Source organism: Diabrotica undecimpunctata, chromosome 7, assembly GCF_040954645.1.
Source record: "Diabrotica undecimpunctata isolate CICGRU chromosome 7, icDiaUnde3, whole genome shotgun sequence".
NCBI lineage: Eukaryota > Metazoa > Arthropoda > Insecta > Coleoptera > Chrysomelidae > Diabrotica > Diabrotica undecimpunctata.
The window spans coordinates 80,085,945-80,098,075 of record NC_092809.1 but is presented as its reverse complement, the minus strand read 5'-3'; the positions used below and the strand labels follow the sequence as shown (position 1 = coordinate 80,098,075).

The window sequence follows — 12,131 nt, the reverse complement described above, 5'->3', positions numbered from 1 at the left end:
ATTGGTTAACAGATTATGTTACATATCAATTAGTTAGTTCTGATGAGGAACCTGTTACAGTAAAACAAGCTGTTACCGATAAAAAAAAAGGATAAAGCTAATTGTGGCACATTAAAAGGAAAAGCCTGAGATGGTGAAGCCAATATTAGAAATTAAGTAAGATTTATGGTTAAATAAAATTTAAAATTAATCAATTATTATTTTAATAAGATTAAATAACAGGGAATGTAACCAATACAAAAGAAAATAGAAAATTTACTTGAAGTACTACAATAGAATAGGCTTAGCTCAAAAGAATGAGAGTAGTGCTCAGAGAGGAGGTTGGCACGTTTGCTTGCCTGTAGTAACCTAAGATAGTTAGATCAATCCTAAGATGATCTTGAGATGGGCGCCAGGGTAAATTTTGAATATCACTCCAATTTGGGATATATGTAATTATATACTAACTGAAAACTAAATGATAGGAAACAAATAAAAATCAGAAATGCTTTATACACTATATTCAAATCTTATGTACTATCCCAACCCTATACTTATATACCCTAACCAATTATTAAAATATATCCCCAAAATATATTTACAAAAAAAAACAGTTACCTAAAAAAATGACCCAAAATATAATAATTATATACAACAATTGATTTACACTGTCCTCTGGCAATGAGGTAAAATGGTCTGGGATTATTGGTTGGATAACTCACTTGGAGTAAATAATAATTAAAATATTATAAAACAATTAAGTACTTATATAAGTTACAAAAGGGCAGTTTAAAATATGAGAATAGTCAGTTAAGACAGTAGAACAATACATACATCAATTTAACAAAATAAAGGTACGTACTAGTAATCATAAAATGGGATAATGTATCCTGACCACTTATCATAAGGGTTATGTAAAATATTAATAACGAAATAAATACAAAGTAAATAGAGAATGACAAATTTAAACAAGTAAAAAGATTCAACAAGTTGAGGGTACTACCCAGGGATTGTGCACAAACCTGTTTGTAACCCACTTAGACTGAAGGCCTAAGTATCCAAGTATATATTATAAAAAAATTGAAATTTAAATTATAAAGTTAATAAAATATAATGGTGCTTAGTAACTCTTTTGTTGGAAAGGGAGTTACTTAATCTGCTGTCCAGTGTTCAGGTAGTGGATGGCTCTAAGATGGATCAGCCTATGCTCCGTGTATCAGCCTTTAAGGACTGGCAGACCAACCAAGTGTTGTACTTCTTTCTCCCAAATCAAATAATCTCCTTTTCCCAAATAAAAATGTACTTCTTCCCAAAATAAAAAAAAAAATCTTCTGTCCCAAATAAAATGTGATTCTTCCCCAAATTAAAACTTCTTTCCAAATAAAATGAAATTCCAAACTTGGAAGTTGGAGCCGGCAGGCTATAAGAAAAGAAAACTTTTTTTATTCTGTGTTCTTGTATTTACTATCTATATTTTTTGTTCTAGTAACAAAAACTAGAATATATTTGCCATTAGGTGACCTTGGCTCAAAAATATAGTGTTACTGCACTGGAATATATTATAATTTGTATCTATATATATAAAAAAAATAGGAATGATATTTGGATATTTGTAGTAAGCTGAGAAGATTTAGATGATTGGGAACTGGCAAATTTAAATGGAAGATGTGTGATAACTTACCAGAACTTATTTGGGAGTTTTATTTTCCATAAATCAACGTAACTTCTTAATGCACAAAACTAAATACGTCTTAAACAACAATAAAAATATTCTTCACCTTTTCCCCAAAAAAACAATAAAATAACTTAAATTCTTTTTTTACTCCCTTCAAGTACTGCCTGCCGCAAACTCAACAACTCATCTCCTTCAAGTTCTGTTACAAAATGGCCATTACATTATTCTTTTTTCCTTTTGACGAGGGAATCGATTATCTTATCATCGATATCGATAATCATAATAATGAAATATGAGATCGTATTGTGGGTTGCATACTCCAACGGCGGCAGATTAGTAGTTAATGTAGGGATTCGGTTTGCTAACGTACAAAATTTTAGATTATTAACGATCGTATCGTTACAATCTCCTACAACTCGGGAAAAAAAAGAAAAGCCATTTTCTTTTTTTTTTCTTACTGGGAACCCAATTATTGAGGATAGTAAACCCATTAAATGGTCTGTAGCTATTAAATGACATGTGGACTGACTTACTTATAAATATACCTCTAGGTGCATAACGAAAAGCTAAAGGTAATTTTTTTTTAAATATTGAATTAAAACATACTAAGTTGTTTAAACTGTGGAAACCACATTTAAAGGAATAAACATAGCATAATAACAGAATAACACTAGCTAAAAATAATTGACAGTAATCACACACTGTGAGATTAAACCTTTGTGTGAATACTAAACTACATAATATAGTGACTCAGATACTGCTCTGATCACATATAATTCATTGCACAGAGTCTTTCATCTGTGACTTACCTAATAACTGATAAACCAAAAGTTGTTGAAGTCAATCTAGCGGATTTAATAAAACCCCATATTATAATTGCTTCAACTCCACAAACACTCAACTACCACTAAAAGTAGGAGCAAACAAAATATACACTCACATAATCGAAAAACTAACAACTTCTATCTGTACACCGAACTCGAACGATTAAAAATAACCACAAATTTAAGAGCTGTGTAAGAGAAGTCGTAACACTCTACCACCATTAAGAGTAGGAGTGACCAAAACACACACCAAATATAAATAAAGTATCTAACAACTTCCACCTTTACATCGGACTCGAACGATTAGAAATAACCACAAATTTAAGAGCCGTGTAAAAGGAGTTGCAGCACTCTACCACCAATAAAGGTAGGAGTGACAAAAAATCCATACCAAATATTACCAAATAAATAACAACTTCCACTTTTACAAAAGACTCGAACGATTAAAAAAAATAACCACAAATTTAAGAGTCTCGTAAAAGGAGTTGTAACACTCTACTACCAATAAAGGTAGGAGTGACCAAAATAGATACCAAATATAACCAAATGTAACTCCACATACTCAGATAATTATCGCTGAATGGGTAAGATAGACCAATTTGACTCAACAAGGGACACCAGATTTATATATATTGCATATCCAAGGTGAGACAATCATACAGATTTTATAACCATTCGCAATATAACAACTAAACTCAAATAAAATTGAACATGTCGACCAACACATTACTACGGATGTACCAACGTAATAAAAACAATGGTAGCAAGAGCCAGATCCAAAATCGATTCTACCCTAGACAACAGATTCAAATTTAATATATCCAAGGAGAACAATCAGGCTCATATAAGACTTCTTGCTACACAATACGTAACCTTAAGCTATAACAAAGGATAAAGTATACTGTGTACCAGGTGACTACTGACTGAGACGACATTGGATTCACCTATCTTCAGTTCACATGCTGTTATGAAGTCAAACCATCATAGAAAATAATCGGTCGTATAGTCCTTAACTAGTATACAGCAATAATCTGGCATTCAATAATATTTCGTTGACTAGGCCGAACATCCGGAAGAATCCCAACTCATCTTCCTAGGACTCCCTTTCGTGTCCTTGAAAATTACTAAACCCCAGATTAACGTGCATAACCAGCAAATTCTACACACCAAGAAGATGAATGGTTATGACCATTTATATGAACTAATGAAGGTATAGGTACCAGTATGGAATTATCAAGACAAATATAACTAACTCATTCTGGAATTCTGTAACTATAGCATAAAGCTACAATGGATGAATAAGAATAGCCAGAAGAAGAGCACATCAGATGTTGGAGACATCCCTATTAACGAATTAACCATAAAATAGTCGACGACAGAAACACATACTAAAATAAGCAGGACTAGAGCGCGCGTAAACCAATTTCCAATGAAACTGCAGATTGAAGTTGTCTCTAGTCGCTAAACAAAATTTTTGAATTTGTAGGGAAAGTTAGGTTTCAACTAAAATATCCATTTGTCCATTATACAAGAACATCATTAAAGGTATCTATATTATAAAAGGTCTAAACTTAGTGAGCTAGATAATTTAAACGATTAACTACAGTGAGAATACCATAACTTATAATCAATAGTTTGATAAAAAATGAGTAGACTGAAGACAGATATCTAAAATGTTTGATACATAATATAAAGACTATATTTAACTATACTATCAGGAGATCTAACATCTGGGAAGATGCGTATATCATAACGACAAAAACCATGAGCTATGAAATCCGCCCCTTATCGAGGTACCAATTGATAAGGTTGACAGGTTTCGAACCCACGTTCTACACCGTTAAACACACAGCCAGAATTTGCCAAAGATGAGTAATCTCAACACTTTGTATCTCTATGCATCTCAACATATATTAAGACAGTATAGTGAATCGATTGGGGTTGACTTTAGTAAATCAACTTGTTTCCGATTCCTTATAAATATAATTTAACTATATAGTATTCCTCAACTGTATAGTATTAAGGCTAGATAGACCAAATGAAAATAATAACCTTCCAGACTAATACTAAATTTTATACTAACTTTCTCGATACAAATATCAAAATCGTAACCAACATACATAAAACATACCCAAACCGTATGAAAACAACTATGTACCAAGGATGACAGTTCTGTACCAGTATTTACGCTATATAATTAAGTAAAAATTACTATTTAACTATCAATAAAAATTTAGTAGTAACAAAATTTACAATAAATACAACATAGCATTTATCCGGGGTTTTCAAATCAAAATCCTATCCAAATCCTAATCATGAACCAATCAAGTATTACCAAAAAAAATTAGAAGGAGGAATTAACTTAAGCAAGGTTGTTAAGTTACGTCTTCTTCTGATGATGAAGAGTCCAAATCATTGACAGTATTATCTGGCAGTAAATCCTTCACGTGGAATTGACCGATACGTTTGTTAGACAAACTATCTTTCAGTTCATAGACTAAAGGAGAAATTACCTTACTGACAATACAAGGAATGTATTTCTGACAGAACTTGGCAGAAATCGCATTTTCCTTGCTAGACTTAACGAAGTTCCGTTTCAATACTCGATCGCCAACAAAGAATCGCAAGTCTCTTTTCCTCAAGTTATAGTGACCTCGTGATCGAAGGTAAGAAGATTTCAACTTCTTCCTAATATCGGCAAAGATAGGGGGTAGATGCTGAAGATCATCTAACCGATGGAGGTTCTCTGAAATTTGAGGAAGATTTACAGAATTGTCTGAAATTAAACCAAAATAATCACCGGATAAAGGCACATTTCTGCCAAAATTTAGATAAGCTGGAGAACATTTAGTAATCTCATGGACAGACGTTCTTATAGCCTGAGCTATGGAATGGATATATTGGTCCCAAGCTCGATGGTCTTCGTAAGTATAAGATCTTAAAGCAGTTACGATACTGCGGTTCACCCGTTCGCTATGGTTCGCCTGTGGATGATATGCAGCGTTATAAAAAATCTTTTGTACCTTGTATTTACTGAGGAGGTCTTTAAAGGCCTTAGATACAAACTGAGGACCATTATCACACGATACTATCTGTGGAACACCAAATAACAAGAAGACTTGCTCCTCTAAAAATTTAACAATAGCAGGAACAGTAGCCTTACGAAGAGGAAAAACTAAAGGAAATTTTGTGAAATAATCAACAACTACCAAACAATATGTATTCCCATTGTAACTACGGGGGTATGGTCCAATAAGATCCATAGAAATCATCTGCCATGGGAAGTTAATGTTTCTAAAAGAACCCATTAATCCAGCTTGTGGCATATTCCTGGGCTTGCATGTAGCACAAACTTTACATCTAGATATATACCGTTTAATTGCATACCGCATGCCAGGCCAATAATATAATTCAGCTATTCTACTAAACGTTTTATAAAAACCAAAGTGACCTGCTGTCACATTATCATGAAATGAAGTCAAGATTTCATCCCTATTTGCTGTGGGGACTACTATTTTCCAATCCGACATATTATTTAAAACTTCTGTGGAACTAACAATATGTTTGTAAAGAACATTGTTTTCCACTTTGAAATCAGGATACCGATCCGGTTCTTGAGCAACCCTAACCAACATCTTTTGATACCATGCATCTGGAATTAAACTAGACAAATCGAGAATATTAATATCAAAAGTACGAGACAAGGCATCAGCTACTACGACACCATTGGCTTTGCGATGTACAATGTTATAATCAAAAGCTGATAGTTTGCAAATCCAACGGGATAAACGTTGTGATGGGTTACGCATGGAATGTAGCCATAATAAAGAGCTATGATCGGTAATGAGTGTACACTTACGACCCTCTAAATAATACCGGAATGCCTCTAAGCCATGAATAATAGCTAGGAGTTCACGCTCTGTAGTCGAATAGTTCTTCTGAGCTTTGTTGAGTTTCTTACTAGTGTAAGCTATAGGGTGTTCCGCTCCATCTTTCATCTGAAAGAGGACACCACCTGAAGCGGTATTGGAACAATCTGTCATGAGATTGAAGTGTTCGTTAAAATCTGGAGACATCATGACAGGAGCACTAGTGAGAGCTTCTTTAATAAGCCGGAAAGCATCATCGGCTTCAGAAGTCCAGGTAATAGTCTGGCCCTTTTTCCTATTTTTAAGGAGATCAGTAAGTGGAGACAATAAGGTGGAGTAGGAAGGTACGAACCTACGATAATACCCACACATTCCCAAGATCCTACGTAGTTGGGTAGTGGTTTTCGGTATTGGAAAATCCTTGATAGCAGTTACCTTATCAGGATCTGTCTGCAAACCTCGACTATCGACAACATATCCCAAAAACTTAAGATTAGGACGACAGAAGTTACATTTTTCTATATTAACTGTTAAATTCGCCTCTTTAAGGCGAGAAAATACTTTCTCTAAAATCTCAATATGTAAATCAAAATCAGGAGTGACAACTATAATGTCATCTAAGTAATAAAACACATATGGTTCCAATTGTGGACCAATGACTAAGTCCATCAGACGACACATGGTCTGAGGAGCTGACACAAGACCAAAAGGCATAGTAACAAATTGAAATAAACCTTTACCACTGACAGCAAAAGCAGTATATTTCTTACTTTCTTCACTTAAAGGAATTTGTAGAAATGCTTTGGATAAATCAATAGAAGAGATATATTTGGCTCTCCGGAGTTTGCTTAAGATGACATCAATTCTGGGGATAGGATAGGCATCCCTGTTAGCAGTGATACTATTTAGCTTACGACCGTCAAAACAAACTCGGAAGGATCCATCCTTCTTTTTAGTTAACCAAAGTGGACTACAATAAGAAGAAGTCGATGGTTCTATAATATTTAAAGAAAGCATTGAATCAATCTCTTTTCCCAAGTCTGCGTGCCACGCTTGAGGTATAGGATATTGATATTGTCTAAATGGAGTAGATGTATTTACCTCAATAGTGTGCGAAATTAGAGAGGTACGGCCTAATTTGTCTTTCGAAGAGATCGATGAAAATTTGGACATAATGGCCTCTAATTGTTTCTGCTGTGAAACTGATAAACTAGAGAAATCCTGGATGACAGTAAGAGTGGATAAATTCAGTGGAGAAATACACAATGAAAAATCTGAACAATCTAAGGTACTATTAAATATATTTAGAAAATCCATGCCAAGAATTATGGAATTTTGTACAGAAGGAATTATATAAAACGTAATGTTCCTCCTGATATTAGCCACTAAAATTTCGGTTTCAAATTTACCTACTATAGACTGGATTGTTCCATCTGCAGTTGAAACTTGCAGGGAGGAAATAGGTGATATGCTAATGTTAGCTTTATCTAACATTTCTAATGAATGGGAACCTAGTAATGAAATATTGGAGCCACTATCCAATAATGCCAAACAAGATTGTCCTAGAATCTCAATTTGGAGATATGGTCGATTATCGTTACATTTCTTAACTAATAAAGAATTTATATCTAAGCCAGAGACTCTAGATATAGAATAGTCATTATAAGGTACTAATATAGAACTATCATTATCATTTTTAACATCAAAACTTGGTACAGATGACAGAACTGTTTCCTGGTCCATATTATTAACATAATTACACCTAACATTTAATAAAGGAGAAGATACTCTAGAATTGAGAACGTCAGAATGGAGTGCTTTGGGTTTCCAAGTTACTTTTTCCCTTGATTCGACTTGTTGTGGCGTTTGTGCTTTGTTGATGATTTCTCTGATAGGGGACCTGACCTTGAATTGCTGGACCCTGCTTGACCTATATTTCCTTCCACGACGGTGGTTGTGCTCCCTGATGGGATTGTAGACGGAGGAACGCTCAGGGTACGAGCCTCGGTCTGCTCGTTTCCCGAACACTTATGGCAATTCCTCTTGAGAGTGTTATCTCTTCCACAACCATGACAAAATATATGTGTCCTTGGTTTTCCACACTCATAAAATGTGTGTCCAGCTTCATGGCAATTCCAACATGATAAATTGGAATTTAAAACCGACATGTTACGCTCCCTAGATTTCTGATGCCATGATCGATTTGAAAATTGATACGGAGTGGACGAAGGACCTGAAGTAGGTCGAGATGAGGTCGGAGGATGTGAAGACCAAGACAGAGTTTCTTCAATTCTCTTACATTTGTCAGTCAAATCTTCAATGTTGTGGATATCCACCAAGGCTAACTGAGCATGATAGAAAGGTAACAAACCTTTTAAAATGATTTTGATTTTTGCAGAGTCAGATAAGGGAGTATCTAACTTACTACACATACCCAAAATATTATTAATAAACATCGTGACTGATTCACCAGGTTTCTGTTTACGGGATTTGATCTCATCCAGTAGATCATCCTGGAATGAATAGGGGAGAAAATCAGACTTCAACTTCTGCACCAGATCAGACCAACAAGACAAACGACCCCTATTATTCATAAACCACGTAAATGCAGAATCTGTGAATAGTTCAGCTGAAGCAGCGAAAAGATCATCCTCTGAAACACCTCTAGATATCCTTAGACATTCAACACGCTCTAAAAATGAAATAACATCGATATGTTGAGTTTGACCAGAAAATGTAATACCCCATTTATGCACTTGAACTGGTTTGGAATATGAAAAACTAGGGACTATGTTAATTGGAGCATTAGGAGTGGAAGAAGCAATAGGGTTAACTCTAGAGTCGAGTTCACCCTCCAAAGTAAGTATCCTAACCGAGACAGACCTTTTGAAGGAGTGTTGATCCTCATCAATGCAACTCAGCAAGTGGACACGACCTGAAATGTGTGCTAAGCGAGAAGTTAGTCGACCATACTGACTGTCATGCACAGTTCCTCTAAATTCGCCCATTTTCTGAGCTAAGTCATCCAGAGTCACGGATATTCCTTGATGTTGTTCTTTAAATGGAATCGATCCAGCAGAAATTTGAGTAAAACTCCTATTGCCCTCCTCCTGTTTCAAGGCTCCACGCAAGACCTTGCGCTTTGTATCAACATTAGGTAAATCCTCAATATTAATACCCCTAATTTTGAGTTCATAATCCAACTCACTAACTAATAAATGTTCTACTTTAAATGAAGACATTATGAAAATATATCAAATATTGAACCTCTACACCAAAATACAAGACCACCGTATTTACCAAACAAGTCGAATTATAGTAATGTAAATTTGTATTAATATTATGAAAAAAATATTAATTCAATATAACGAATATTAAAATAATTAAAGTAATTACAACTATATCAAAATATTAAGTTAAGAAAATATACTCAAATATTGTTTAAATAAGATCAGACCACAATTATTAAAATATACTAAATTTTATCAAATTGACTGTACTGTACTGCCCCAATGTATCTTAACAAACTAAACGATATGTATGATGGTATATTAACTGAGTACAAGATTATCTAATATAAGTGTATATAGCCACAGTTACCAAATATATCTAAATATTTAAATATAATAACACTAAAATATAACTTATGTTACTACTAAGGCCCCACGTTGGGCGCCAATTGTTACCGATAAAAAAAAGGATAAAGCTAATTGTGGCATATTAAAAGGAAAAGCCTGAGATGGTGAAGCCAATATTAGAAATTAAGTAAGATTTATGGTTAAATAAAATTTAAAATTAATCAATTATTATTTTAATAAGATTAAATAACAGGGAATGTAACCAATACAAAAGAAAATAGAAAATTTACTTGAAGTACTACAATAGAATAGGCTTAGCTCAAAAGAATGAGAGTAGTGCTCAGAGAGGAGGTTGGCACGTTTGCTTGCCTGTAGTAACCTAAGATAGTTAGATCAATCCTAAGATGATCTTGAGATGGGCGCCAGGGTGAATTTTGAATATCACTCCAATTTGGGATATATGTAATTATATACTAACTGAAAATTAAATGATAGGAAACAAATAAAAATCAGAAATGCTTTATACACTATATTCAAATCTTATGTACTATCCCAACCCTATACTTATATACCCTAACCAATTATTAAAATATATCCCCAAAATATATTTACAAAAAAAAAACAGTTACCTAAAAAAAAAAATGACCCAAAATATAATAATTATATACAACAATTGATTTACACTGTCCTCTGGCAATGAGGTAAAATGGTCTGGGATTATTGGTTGGATAACTCACTTGGAGTAAATAATAATTAAAATATTATAAAACAATTAAGTACTTATATAAGTTACAAAAGGGCAGTTTAAAATATGAGAATAGTCAGTTAAGACAGTAGAACAATACATACATCAATTTAACAAAATAAAGGTACGTACTAGTAATCATAAAATGGGATAATGTATCCTGACCACTTATCATAAGGGTTATGTAAAATATTAATAACGAAATAAATACAAAGTAAATAGAGAATGACAAATTTAAACAAGTAAAAAGATTCAACAAGTTGAGGGTACTACCCAGGGATTGTGCACAAACCTGTTTGTAACCCACTTAGACTGAAGGCCTAAGTATCCAAGTATATATTATAAAAAAATTGAAATTTAAATTATAAAGTTAATAAAATATAATGGTGCTTAGTAACTCTTTTGTTGGAAAGGGAGTTACTTAATCTGCTGTCCAGTGTTCAGGTAGTGGATGGCTCTAAGATGGATCAGCCTATGCTCCGTGTATCAGCCTTTAAGGACTGGCAGACCAACCAAGTGTTGTACTTCTTTCTCCCAAATCAAATAATCTCCTTTTCCCAAATAAAAATGTACTTCTTCCCAAAATCAAAAAAAAAATCTTCTGTCCCAAATAAAATGTGATTCTTCCCCAAATTAAAACTTCTTTCCAAATAAAATGAAATTCCAAACTTGGAAGTTGGAGCCGGCAGGCTATAAGAAAAGAAAACTTTTTTTATTCTGTGTTCTTGTATTTACTATCTATATTTTTTGTTCTAGTAACAAAAACTAGAATATATTTGCCATTAGGTGACCTTGGCTCAAAAATATAGTGTTACTGCACTGGAATATATTATAATTTGTATCTATATATATAAAAAAAATAGGAATGATATTTGGATATTTGTAGTAAGCTGAGAAGATTTAGATGATTGGGAACTGGCAAATTTAAATGGAAGATGTGTGATAACTTACCAGAACTTATTTGGGAGTTTTATTTTCCATAAATCAACGTAACTTCTTAATGCACAAAACTAAATACGTCTTAAACAACAATAAAAATATTCTTCACCTTTCCCCCAAAAAAACAATAAAATAACTTAAATTCTTTTTTTACTCCCTTCAAGTACTGCCTGCCGCAAACTCAACAACTCATCTCCTTCAAGTTCTGTTACAAAATGGCCATTACATTATTCTTTTTTCCTTTTGACGAGGGAATCGATTATCTTATCATCGATATCGATAATCATAATAATGAAATATGAGATCGTATTGTGGGTTGCATACTCCAACGGCGGCAGATTAGTAGTTAATGTAGGGATTCGGTTTGCTAACGTACAAAATTTTAGATTATTAACGATCGTATCGTTACAAAGCTTTAAAGGGTAACAATCGTGAACAATGGTTTCAAGCCATGCAGTCTGAATATAATTCATTTATAGATAATGAGGTTTGGACTTTAGTAGATAATCCAAGTAGTAAGAA

At 33.6% G+C, this 12,131-nt stretch overlaps 1 protein-coding gene and 2 long non-coding RNA genes across 3 annotated transcripts in view; 1 reads left to right on the top strand and 2 right to left on the bottom strand.

Moving 5' to 3' along the window:
• Positions 1 to 12,131, top strand: part of LOC140445523 (uncharacterized) — a 297,375-nt gene that overhangs the window by 117,059 nt on the left and 168,185 nt on the right. The window lies entirely within an intron of this gene.
• Positions 486 to 2,014, bottom strand: LOC140445526 (uncharacterized). The gene is made up of 2 exons (XR_011951406.1): positions 1,661 to 2,014; positions 486 to 1,399 (listed from the first exon to the last, which is right to left on the bottom strand). It is a non-coding gene; the product is annotated as an uncharacterized lncRNA (long non-coding RNA).
• Positions 10,442 to 11,972, bottom strand: LOC140445525 (uncharacterized). The gene is made up of 2 exons (XR_011951405.1): positions 11,622 to 11,972; positions 10,442 to 11,360 (listed from the first exon to the last, which is right to left on the bottom strand). It is a non-coding gene; the product is annotated as an uncharacterized lncRNA (long non-coding RNA).